Source organism: Globicephala melas, chromosome 12 (assembly GCF_963455315.2).
Source record: "Globicephala melas chromosome 12, mGloMel1.2, whole genome shotgun sequence".
In the NCBI taxonomy this organism is placed as follows: domain Eukaryota; kingdom Metazoa; phylum Chordata; class Mammalia; order Artiodactyla; family Delphinidae; genus Globicephala; species Globicephala melas.
In genome coordinates, this window is record NC_083325.1 from 36,006,560 (window position 1) to 36,018,714 (window position 12,155).

The 12,155-nt window shown below is 41.7% G+C and overlaps 1 protein-coding gene across 3 annotated transcripts in view; it reads left to right on the forward strand.

Annotated features, from left to right (window-relative positions):
* Positions 1-606: 606 nt before the first annotated feature.
* PELI1 (pellino E3 ubiquitin protein ligase 1) overlaps positions 607-12,155 on the forward strand; it is a 149,540-nt gene continuing 137,991 nt past the window's right edge. For 2 of the 3 annotated variants that reach the window (XM_060309568.2, XM_070046870.1), the window contains exon 1: positions 607-749. The gene's annotated coding sequence lies outside the window, so the exon portion shown is untranslated. The remainder of the gene's footprint in view (positions 750-12,155) is intronic. The other variant, XM_030877379.3, reaches the window with a different exon arrangement.

Here is a 12,155-nt window from a genome sequence, read left to right on the forward strand (position 1 = left end):
TTTTAACCCCTACTGCTATACTACTACTAAATAAAGATGATGGAGAGGAGGGGAGACAGACAAGATGGCTTGATAATCTTAAAAACAAACACAAAACCAAAACAAAACTGCTGTGAGGAACAGTTGTGATTAGTCCTGAGAAGGCAGAAGAGTCTCCATCAGAGAGAATTGCAAAGGAGGAGGTGCCACCAAAGGATAAAAGCCTCCAGTTATTCACACAAGGGATATTTGTTTTCTTAAAAAGTGACAGACTCCTGGAGAGGATAATGCCTGAATTTTTGTCAATGGAATTTCACAGGCCCTGGCAGGTGGGTGGCAGGGAGATTTGAGCCCCTCCAATGACAGCTCCTAGGCCCTGCCTCAGAGAAGTCCATTCGTCTTGGCAAAGCCCCTCCCACGCACGCACAATGTGCGGTCTCGAGCCGGCGTGAGGCTGGACATCTTGTCAGCCCCCCACACAAAATGAGAACTGTTGCCCCGGCACGCAGCTGGCGCGCCCATTCGGCAGATCCCAGCTGCCTGGAGTCGAGCACGCTGCGGGGCCACGCCCCTAGATGAATATTCATGACCGCCTGCGCTCAGAGACCCGGATTTCAAAGCCTCTAAAGGGATTAGAAGGACGGTGGGGGCTTCCAGATAAGGAGTCAGAAGGAAGGAGGGAGCTGGGCTTAGTCAGGGCTTGCCTTTGAGGACTACAAAGAGGAGAGAGCACATGGAAACTGAAGTCCACGGTTGCTAATCTAGGCGAGGTAAGATTTATAAAGGGAGCTCGCTGCTCCTTGTAGTTTATCGTTTTTCAATGTCCCTCCACACCAACAATGTGCAATTACTAGTGTTTCACAGACAAGCTCTCTTTGTAGCACTGGGAAGCATGAAAACAACCGAGAGTAAGCTTTTATTAAGTGCTTGCGTCCTAACTGTTATCCAGGAAACAGCTCTGTGTTAACACCGGACCCCTCTCACACAGGGTCCTGGCAGGTGTGTTAATTTGCACGGTCTACTGATCTTTTGACGGTTATATGGGTGTCAGGCTATGTCATAGGCTAGAAACTTTAAACTTTCAACATACATATACTCTTAGATCTAGTTGGGACGTAATCAGGGAATTAACCACACCTGTTAATGGAACCAGGTTCGGCTGCCCACTGCGCTTAATATAAGCCACTAATTCAAGAGGCAAGTGTCAATAGAAAGGAAACGTGCTTTAATCAGAAAAGTTGGCAGTCTGGGGAGATGGTGGCATGGTGTCCAGAGACCAACTCCGAAGATTCTGCTCAACCATGACAGTTTTTTGTGGTTGTTGTTGTTTTGCGGTACGTGGGCCTCTCACTGTTGTGGCCTCTCCCGTTGCAGAGCACAGGCTCCGGACGCGCAGACTCAGCGGCCATGGCTCACGGGCCCAGCCGCTCCACGGCATGTGGGATCTTCCCGGACCGGGGCACGAACCGGCGTCCCCTGCGTCGGCAGGCGGACTCTCAACCACTGCGCCACCAGGGAAGCCCCATGACAGTTTTTAAAGGGAAAAATGGGGGTGGTGGTGAAGAATCTCAGTGAATCGTCGAGGCAGGAGGTTCCGTTCATTAAACGCAGCATCTTTCTCCCTTTAATGCAGACTGGCTGACTCTCTCTCCAGATGTTATCTTGCCTGAGTGATCTGCCCGCAGGATTGTTTTAGGGGCACTGTTAGGGTAGAAACCTAGTCATTTTTTTAAAAAACTGCTTAATTCTTCATTCGTACTTCTTTTTAATCTGGGAAAAGAATCAACAGGTTAGGCAAGGCATGGTGTGCATTCAGGAGAGCATGGTCAGGAGTTAGGTTAAATTGCCTAGTGATCTCATTCCTATAATTAGGTTCTTTTAAGGTTAGAGGGGTACAGAAATGGGCAAGCAGGAAAGGGGCAAAAGAGCTGCTTTCAATTCCCTACTGTCAAACATCATTTCATTTCTGTGGGATTAGGGCCAAAGATGCATCTTCTGTAACTTCTTCGTGCAGACATAGGCGCCGTATTCTCACAGTGGAAGATGTCAACATGGGTCTGTAGCATCTCTTTGCTGACTATTTTAGTTGCCTCCTTACATAGATGGGCAGAGCAAGCTGCAATTATTTTGATGCCCATAAAGATATAGATTACTGTGAGCAATAATGTTAATCCTATTCTCTGAAGGCCAGCTCTTGGAATTGTGCTAGCCATAGGTTCAGTACTGCTTAAGTTGGAGCAGCTTATGTCATGGCTTCAGTCTGGTCATCATGCAGTTATCAGTAGTTTTTTTTTTTCTTTTTTTGTCCTCTCGTGGCAGTTACAGTATCTGTAAAATGACTCAGGAATGTGCGTCAGACACCAAGTCTGTGACTCTGTTGTCTTAATCATCAACTGCTCGGTTTTGTACTTGGGGAGGGCCCTGCAGGGTTCTGCTGGGTTCCTTATCTATTAATACTCATATTTGGCTCTATTATTTTTACTGACGGAGAAGTTTCCCAGCACAGATCATCTGAAAGAGTGGATAGTACCCAAATGCATTTCACTGACTTGTAATACAAGTTGGGCTTTCGGGAAAGTGCACTCACTGTCTTTTGTTATTGTTGGGGACATAAGAGTTCACTTTAGAATTCACTTAACAGAAATTGCTGGAAACTTTGTTGAGTGCGTCTATTCCATTAATCCCTCCATTAAGAGAGAGGCTCTGCTTTTTACCTACAAAGTGGAAATGGAAAAAATAACAGTATGGAGAAGAAATTTTAAAAAGACAGGGGAATATGGTGTGAAAGTACTTAGCTACTTTAAAGGAGGGCAACTCCCCAACCCCCAACCCCACTTCCATCCCAGAGAACTGGACACATATGCAGATGTAAGGGTAGAATCAGTGAGCAGCTGTGAGATCTTATGGGAAGTAGGACAGGGACCAGACCAAGGACACAGACAAATGTCCCAGTAATCATGGATTCTGGAAATTATAGACTGATAAACTTGCCATTAATCCCCAGAAAAGTTCCAGACTGGATAGTTAAGCAGGCATCTCATGAACACTTTAAAACAGATGACCACTAGGAACCAACAAGAGTTCACCAGGAACTGGTCAGGAAAAGTTTATTTCCTTTTTATTTATGTATTTAAATGAAGTGCTTGACTGGTACATCAGAATGCCAAAAATAAAGAACATCTTGACAAAAGGACAGCCTATTTATCTCCTCCCACCTTTTTTTTTTTTTTTTTTCTGTGATGGATTCAGGTTTCAAAATTATCAAATTGAGCATTTGGCAGCCAAAAGAGAATAGACTCTAGAGCTAGAAAGAACTGAATTTGAGTGCAGGCTCTGCAACTTACTAGATCTGTAACACTGGGCATCTCTGAGTCTCAGTTTTCACAACTGCTAAATTGGAATGAATATCTACTTCTAGATATGAAAGAAAACACAAATAGAGCATGCAGCACGGTACTCAAGAAAGGGCAGTTATTATTAAGATACAATTTAAAAGGTAAAAATTCAAATATGAACTCAGGAAAGAGAAGAAATGAGTGAAGTAATTTATATAAAAATAATTTTTTTTTATATTTACTGTAAGCTCAGTGTGAAATAGCCAAGTAACATGTTTCAGGTGCAAACTAAAGCTTATTAATATAAGGAAGTGTAAGTCAATAAGAGAGTCCCAATTAATTCCAGTTGGTCAGATCCTACCTGGAAGGTAGGACAAAATTCTTTGTCCCTTTCTGATTAGCAAACTTGAAAGGTAGCAAGGAAAAATTAAACAACATCCAGGATGGTGGAGACCCAGAAACCACAATATCTGAAAAATAACTGAAAGAAATGGTGTTTATCTAGGAGAAGAGATCATATAATAGCTATCTTCTCATATTTGAAGAGCTATGATGGGGAATAGGGTATTAATTTGGTCTGTACAGGTCCAAATAGTAGAATTGGGACGAATGATCGGAAGTTGCAATGATAGAGTTTGGACTCAACATGTAAACTGTTCAACAATGCAGTAAGCATTCTTGAAAAATAGCAAGCTCACAGTTACTGAAAATATTCCTGTAATAGACAGAAGCCAGCACTCAGAGATAGTGTAGAAGAGATTATTACACTGGAAAACAGAGTGGCCTAGTCTTAGATCAGAGTTAGTAATATACCACATATATGCCACCACCCCGAACCGTGGCAGGCATGATTAATCAATGAAAGTTGTTTTTCCCCACTGAGCTAAACTCAGCCTGGCAATCCTTTTCAATGCAGTGCTCCAAAACCATCACCATCATTTCATCAGAGTTGACAGCCCACCTAACCCAGATGAATCCTTATAGTCTCTAAAATCCGATAACTTAGAAATTTCCCCTATAGTATAACTACAAAATATGTCTGTAAATTAACTGGAAGGGGAGCCACAGTTAAGTGCAAAAATATTTCCGGATATCTGTGTATGTGTGTGCGTTGATGTCTGTATGTGTACCTTTGTGTGTGGGATATATGTGGGATAGAACATAGATGCTTTGGTCCTACCCTAAAACAGAAATCACATGAGGGAAATAACTCATTATGCACAAGAGCCCTTTAATAGTGAATCCCAGTTGGGACATGCCAGCAGTTAATGACACTGCTTTATGAATACCCACCCCTTTCTTCTGTACAAAATTCAAAACTTTTCTTACCCTTTCCTAATTTTCCTAATTTGAAATTAAAAAATTTCAAATTCACTTTGTATGTTGTAACTTTTGGGACATCAAGGGCAAGTTGATATTAAAAAAAAAAAAGAGAGAATTTGGAGGGTTGGCAGAGTTAGGGCTGGAGTACCTAGTAAACCCTTAAGAAAAGGGAGAGTTATATTATTAAGCAGAAGTAACCAAAGAGAGGTCAATAAGAGACTAAATTACAATGTCCAAAGATATAGCAAACATAGAGTCCAGGCTAATGAATGGGCAGCAGGAACCTCCTAGAAGGGGCAACAGTTGAAGCCAGGTGGGTGGTAGCTCAAATTTTGGCTCCCAAGCTGGAAATCAAGAGGAACAAAGAACCCAGCCTAACTCTCAAGGAGAGGAACAAAGATGCAAAGACAATCATTTGGTGAAAAGATAATCTTTTCAATAAATCGTGCTGCAATAATTGGTTGTCTGTATGCAAAAAATAAAATCCCTCAATCCATACCTCTGACCATATTTCAAAAATTAACTCAAAATAAATCATAGACCTAAATATAAAACTTAAAACTATAAACCTCCTTGACAAAGTTTTCTCTCTCAAAAAGATTAAGCTATTTAAATTTTAAAAGTGAGTCTGTTTAAAATATATATATAAGTAAATAAGAGTATATATAAGTAAATAAGAGTATATACAAGTGGGATGCAAATATGCAAAAATGATGAAGGTGGCATCCACCACTGCCCTTTGTCACACCTCCTCCAAGGGGTGAGGAGGGTAGCCTAGCCCCATCCAGGCAGGGTGGTGTTTAGTGCAGAATTCTAGTCTCAGGAGGAAAGTCGACGTGCAAACTAGGAAACTCTACTGGAACCCTGTCATGTGGGTGTGGGAAATTTTGTTGGAAGAGAGTGAGAGGAAGCTGCTGTCTGCAGCCTAGAACTTCCCAGCTCCCAGGATCTCGAGTCCAGGAGATAGGAACACGAATCCTAAGATGCCACTAGTCAGTGCTCCTGTGGTTACTTTTAAGCAGCCTGGCCTGACAAATTGGGCTCAGCTGGGCAGGCCAGAACCTGAGAAGTAAAGCTATCAATACCTGCAGCTAAGTGAGCTGAGGAAGGCAGGAACTGAGGAAGGTGTGTGCTGCTCATCTCACATCTTAAATTCCTGGACATTAGATTATGACACCAGTAACAACATCTTCCTTTATCAGGATCAAACTCCAATATGTCAAGAATTATAAAACAGGTATGTAACAAATATTGTAAGGGACCTCCCTACCTCACCAATTGATTTTCTAAGAAAGTGACAAAATATTCCTTCTTTACCCATACAATTCTTATAAAGGCAACATGTTGTAAAGCTTAAAAGCATTAGCTGTGGTGTCAAGTTGCCTGGGTTTGAATCCCAGCTCTGTCTCCAATTAGATGTGTAAGCTTGGCCTGGTTTCTTAAACTCTCCAAACCTTAGTTTCTTTTGCAAAATGTAGATTTAAAAAAAAAAAAAAAAAAACCCTCCCAGAGATAGATGATGGTGCTTCTGAAGGTGTTTGTTTTATGGTGCATTTAACACAGAGTAAGCACTCAGAGTTACAGAGCTGGGAGGGGACTTAAAGATCATCGAAAACCTCTTATCTGCTGCACTCATAGAGCGAGGCCCAGAGACACTGGTGACCTACCCAAAATCCCATAGCTAAATTAGGGTGCAGACCTGCTTTTCAAAAATTGAAGTACTGTCATTTTTCATTTCAGTTTCCTTTCCTCCCTTGGTGGTTAGGATCATTTTCCTGGTACCTCCTCTTCTTATGCCAGGCTGAGAACAACTTGCACCATATTTTACTCTGATTTTCCATGCCTTCACTGTGACCCTACATTCTTTTAGCACTCCTACATTGTGAAAACCGAACACCATCTGTCATTTGATCAGTGCACAACAGTCCCTTAAGAACTTAGTAAATGCTTTTTCTATGAAGCATCCTTTCCTTTTAAGCATAATGCGATGTTATAATTTAACTTTCAAGACCCACTCAGGAGAGAAGGGATGATAAAACAGGTCCATACATAAACATTCTCCCCCTGGGCAGCATGACTATAAATATACCAGGATGTGCCCTTCTTGAGCTAACAACAAATTACCTAATGATCTTCCACTTCCAGGCTTTTAAGAGCCCTTCTCTCAGAAAGAAAAGATGGTGTGTTGGTTTCTACATCATCTCTTCATATAATGGGCATAAGCTGTTATTCCATAAAGATCATCTAGTCACACAAATGAATCCAGTTGGAAACCTCCTTTTCCTTCGATTTTCTCAGTGTCTATAGGGTAGAGTCATAAACTACAGCAGGTTTTACTAATAACAGCTCACCAGAAGGACACGCTATTTGGAAATTAGGTCACATCTTAGGGCTTTCTGCCAGACTCACACACAGGAATAGTAACATCATTGCCAGAAGTATCTTTGAACACAAAGCACAACGACAGATAATGTTGTTCTCCTGGGCGATGCTGAACAGCTAGATTCCTTACAGGGTCTTGGAGCAGAAGTTTCCTGACAAAAATAAAGGAGTTGAGGGGAATGCTTTCAATGTCTGCCTTTCCAAAATAGTCTACTCCTCTGTCCATTTTCTTATTATATTTATATTCCCTGTGCCGAAAATGCCTGGCACGGAGTAGGGGATTAAAACATGTGGAATAGGGGAATGAACCATCTATTTTCTTTCTCTTCCTCTGTTTATCCCATCGCCATATTGCTTCAGAGAAACAAATAAGGTCAGGCTTTCCCAGTGAAGAGCTCAGACTCTCCCTCTGGGTTCTGTTCCTGATGTTTGTGGGACATTTGGTCAGGGTGACATGTTATCACGTGGCCTTTGAGTGCTCAGCACACTGTCCTTGTCACATACCACATGTCCTTCCTACCTTGGAGAAGGATGAGTTTAAAATCCCACTCCAGGTAACCCTGGGAGCATGCTAGAACTGTAGAATCTCAGGTCTCACCCCAGAATCAGAATCTGAGCTTTAATGGGGTCCCCAGGAGACTCATGCACACATTCAACTTTGAAACGCACGAGTATAAAGCCTGCTTGAATGATGGATCCTCCAAATACTAACTGCCTGCTGGTCTCTTGAGATGTATAGCCTCAGAGTACATTTTGAGTAGACAGTTGTTTTCAGAAAGGAAAGAAAGACAAGGAGCCCACCAGACTGCTGGTGCTTGCAAATTGACAGCAGTCGTTAGATACATGGCAATGGCAAGGGACGGAGCATCTGCTTCAGGGGACCAAGGCTCACAGTGGGCCCAGGCAAGCAAGCGCTATTCACTTCTGTACATCTCAGCCAGACTTTGAAACTATCCAGGGCCCCTTGCCATTTTTCGTCTGTGTGTTTCATAAAAACTGTTGCCAAAGCGTTTCAAAACTTAAAATTACAACTGAGTGCCTAGTTGTCTATTAAAAGAATAAAGCTCCTTGGGGGACACAAATTTCCATTCCAGAAGAAATCAATGGAAAATTTTAATCTGTTAGTGATAAATCATTGTATGTATTGATTTCCATGGCTTTTAGGGCTCTTAGCAGCAACAAGGGAAAGGCTAATCTTTCTGGAATGTGTGTGCACTTGGAGCATAGCCCCAGGGAGCAGGGAGCTTGCCCGTTAGTCAGGAGTGTGTTATAAACAAATTATAGGCAAAAATTCCTTTAACATGATAGAATTCTCCGTTTCACCTACTCTTTAGCATTTATAAGGCAGACAATACCAGGGATGGAACAAATGTTTAACAACCATCTGCTTTGCATGCACAGTTGGACGGAGCAATTCACATGCAGCGTGGTGCTTTAGTCTTTCTTTTAAAATACTGCCAGCAGCATTGTTCATGAAACCCTCTCCTTCAGTGCAAACTTGAAAAAAAACAACCAAAAAACGTGCCGTACCACTGTTCTACTGGTTCTGTTTTAAGAGACTGATACACAACTGCTAAACAATGGGAGAGAATACTGGAAACATCTATGATATACATTCCTTTGTAGATTGAATTTCACCTCCATATATTCATGGAGTTCCCGCTACCCATATGCTTCCCCCCACCCATCTCCACTGGTTAAAAGCCTACTTATTCCTCATAGAGTTCCTCTGTGTACCCTTCTCAGAGCGTACAAATTAGAGATCTCTTTGCTTCCTTTGTATTCCCATAGCAAGTTATGTGATCTTCTAGTACACCATGGAACTCCTACCTTACATTAGAGTTATTTGACCTGCTTTATCTCTACTGCTACACTGTATGCTTCTTTAGAGCATCTTATTAGATCTTACTAATCTTTGGGGCTTTTCATCTAGCACAAGCCTTGACCCATTGTATGTAGTCCTTAAGTGGATTTTGATTTGAACAAATGAGCGTTCATTGAGTTCTCATTATCCAGTGTCTCATAGACCAGTGTGACCACAGAGCAATCAATATGGAAAAGCAAATATTAGGGGAAAAGCAATGAAACTCCACTAAGGTCTTAATTCTCTTTGTCAACCAGTCAACAAATATTTAACTAGCACCTATTGCATACTTGGAAAGAGGAAATTATAAAACAAGGAGGAGGACGTTAACAATCAGGTTATGAAGACAAAATTTTCAGGGCAAGTAAAAGGCAAAACTATGAAGCAGGCAGTTTTATCCATCATCTTTTCTACACCATCTGTCCCCCTCCCTATGATTTCCTACTGTCTTCAATTTCTCATCTTGTTTACTATGTCCCTGTATGTGCATCTAGTGTAATACTTATCACTCCATATTATCTTTAAGTCAGGAAAGTAAGTTTGAGCCTGGGCCATAGTTGGGGTTCAAGTATGTCTTTCCCACCAATGACCCAAGGACCAGGCCTGAGTTCTTAGAGAAAGGAGCTGAGAGAATTTGAAAAAGGCTGTGATCATCAAGGACTTAGAAAGAGAAAGGGCATTAGGACCCAGAAAACAAAACGTAGCACCCAGTGAAGGGCGGGGCATTCTTCCCATTTCTGTGTGGAAGACAGCTGGGTAGCAGTGAAATGTGGAATGAAGGACTAACTCTATTTCGGCTTCATTCATTCATTTTATGTTCATGTATGTCTTGAGCTGCTAGTAAGTGTCTGGCACTGTTGTGGGCCCAAAGAATACAATACTGAAGAAAATGGACAAAGCCCCTGCCTTCCTGGAGCTCAGTGCTGCTGTGATGACCAGGAAGCACCATCTGCAGAAATTTATGTTCTTTTAAAATCTGTCCCCAGAAAGGAGGGCAACTGTCTGCGATTGAAAAGAAAATATGTCTCAGCCATTCTCTTGGCCCATTTTCCTCCTGTCTTTTAGCTCTGCATTTGCTTACTGGGTTAAACTTGCCTCTTCCTTTTTGAAGCAGGGCAGTCTGGAAAACAATAAGAATTCTCTACTCTGAACTGTTTGACAGACGCTGGCTGCCAGTCAGGCTACCTACTACAGAGATTTACCCCCTGTTAGATGGTTTTCTAGAATTTTTTTGAAAACAAAGTTAAAAGCTTTAAACTAGTGTAACATAGTATCATTTTCCTTCACCATTAAAGAAAAGTTTTGAAAGTCAAAAACAAACAAAAAAAACCCAGGCACCTGACATCTTTGAGGCTTGAAAGCAGCAGAGAGGAGACCTGAAATGGAAACACATAAGTGGTTAGTGTGGGAACCCATGTCAAAAGCCTGGCAGGAGGCTATGTTCCCACATATGTAAGTGGGGCAAAGCTTGTGAAATTTGGGTTATTTGACTTAGGACCATATTTGTACTCATGGACTGGTGAAGCCTGGACAAATTTGGGTTACATAGTAATTTATTTATTTTCTCTCCTTTTAAACTATGAACACACTGGTAATAGGGACTTTATCTCACAAGCACCTAGAAGAGTTAAAGGTGCATATTCGGCATAGCTTGGTGCCTAATAATTATGTGAGAGAGGAAAGGGAAAAAGAAAATACTCCATGATTGCAAATATTTAAGATGGATCTACTTTTTTGCAAATGGCAGGAATTCATTCAAAGCCAGACCTGATGACAGTGCGATAGATCTCCATCAACATCAGATATTAAAATAAAGTGGGGAGATTGGATGAATTCCAAAGATGCTTTGAGAAATGGCGGCATTGCTGGAATATAACTTATAGTTGCAACTGCGTTTAACAAACTACATTGGGTGTCTGAGCAGTGGTTATGTGTGCTAAAATCTTTTTGATACTTTATAGTCACACCCCCTGTGTCAAGTGCTAGACTGTGTGTTATTGATCATAAGGCCTGCAGGAATTCAAAAAAGAGCTCATTATCAGGGAACGTTGTCATCTGCCAGTTTTTAAAAGAATCAGTATTACAATCTTGTCACTGGAATACTGAACTTAAGAAAGGAAGATTCAAAAAGAAGAAATAATATAAAACTGATCAGCATTTTAACCAAAAAAAAGAGTAAAATCATTAAAGGAGTACTCAAAATGAAAATCTAAAAAGAACGGTGAAGATGCTTTTGTTTATAAATAACAGAAATAAACCCTGGCTGGTTTCAGTAACAAAGAGGACTTCATAGAGAGATAATAGCAAAGTAATATTTAGCCAGTTCACCCCAAGATGACCGTTGTACATGTTCGTGGTTGGTTGGTGTTTATGCTGTACCCTTTGATAAATATTTTGGCCATCTGCTCTGGACACTGGAGATTCTCATAGACTCCAAGGGCAAGATGTAGCTGGCCCTCAGAAATGAACTAGGACCTGTGTATCATATATGGTAGTTTGGGCAACAAGTAACAGAAAACTGACTCAAACTGGCTTATAACAGGGGTTGGCAAATGACGGCCTTCAGGTTGGTCACCAGGTGTTTTACTGGAACACATTCAGAGCCATTCATATATGTATTTCCTAAGGCTCATTTAGAGCTACAATGGCAGAGTAGATTCGTCAGGACAAAGACTTTATAGCCTGCAAATCTTAAACTTTTTACTGTCTGGCCCTTTAAGAAAAACTTTGATGACCCCTGTCTTCTATAATAGGTCATTTATTATCTAAATATATTTGATTCAGTCCAGGGTGGGCTCAAAAATGCCATCAGGGACTTCCCTGGTGGTCCAGTGGTAAAGAATCCGCCTTCCAATGCAGGGGAGGTGGGTTTGATCCCTGGTTGGGGAACTAAGATCCCACATGCCACAGGCCAACTAAGCCCATGCGCCACAACTACAGAGCTCCGGCACCTCAACTAGAGCCCGAGTGCCGCAAACCGCAGAGCCCATGCACCCTGGAGCCCGCGTGCCACAGCTAGAGAGAGAAAACCTGTGCACCACAACTAGAGAGAAGCCCACATGCCGCAACAAAGAGCACACGCCGCAACGAAAGATCCCATGTGCCAGCAACTAAGACCAGATGCAGCCCCAAATAATAAATAAATAAATAAATAATTTTAAAAATGCTATCAAAGGCTCACACTTTTTAGAATTCTTCTTGCTGCCATCTTCGTGTTGCCCTCATCCCAGGATGGTCGCCTTCATAGAGGCAAGAGAGCTGACAATGGCAAT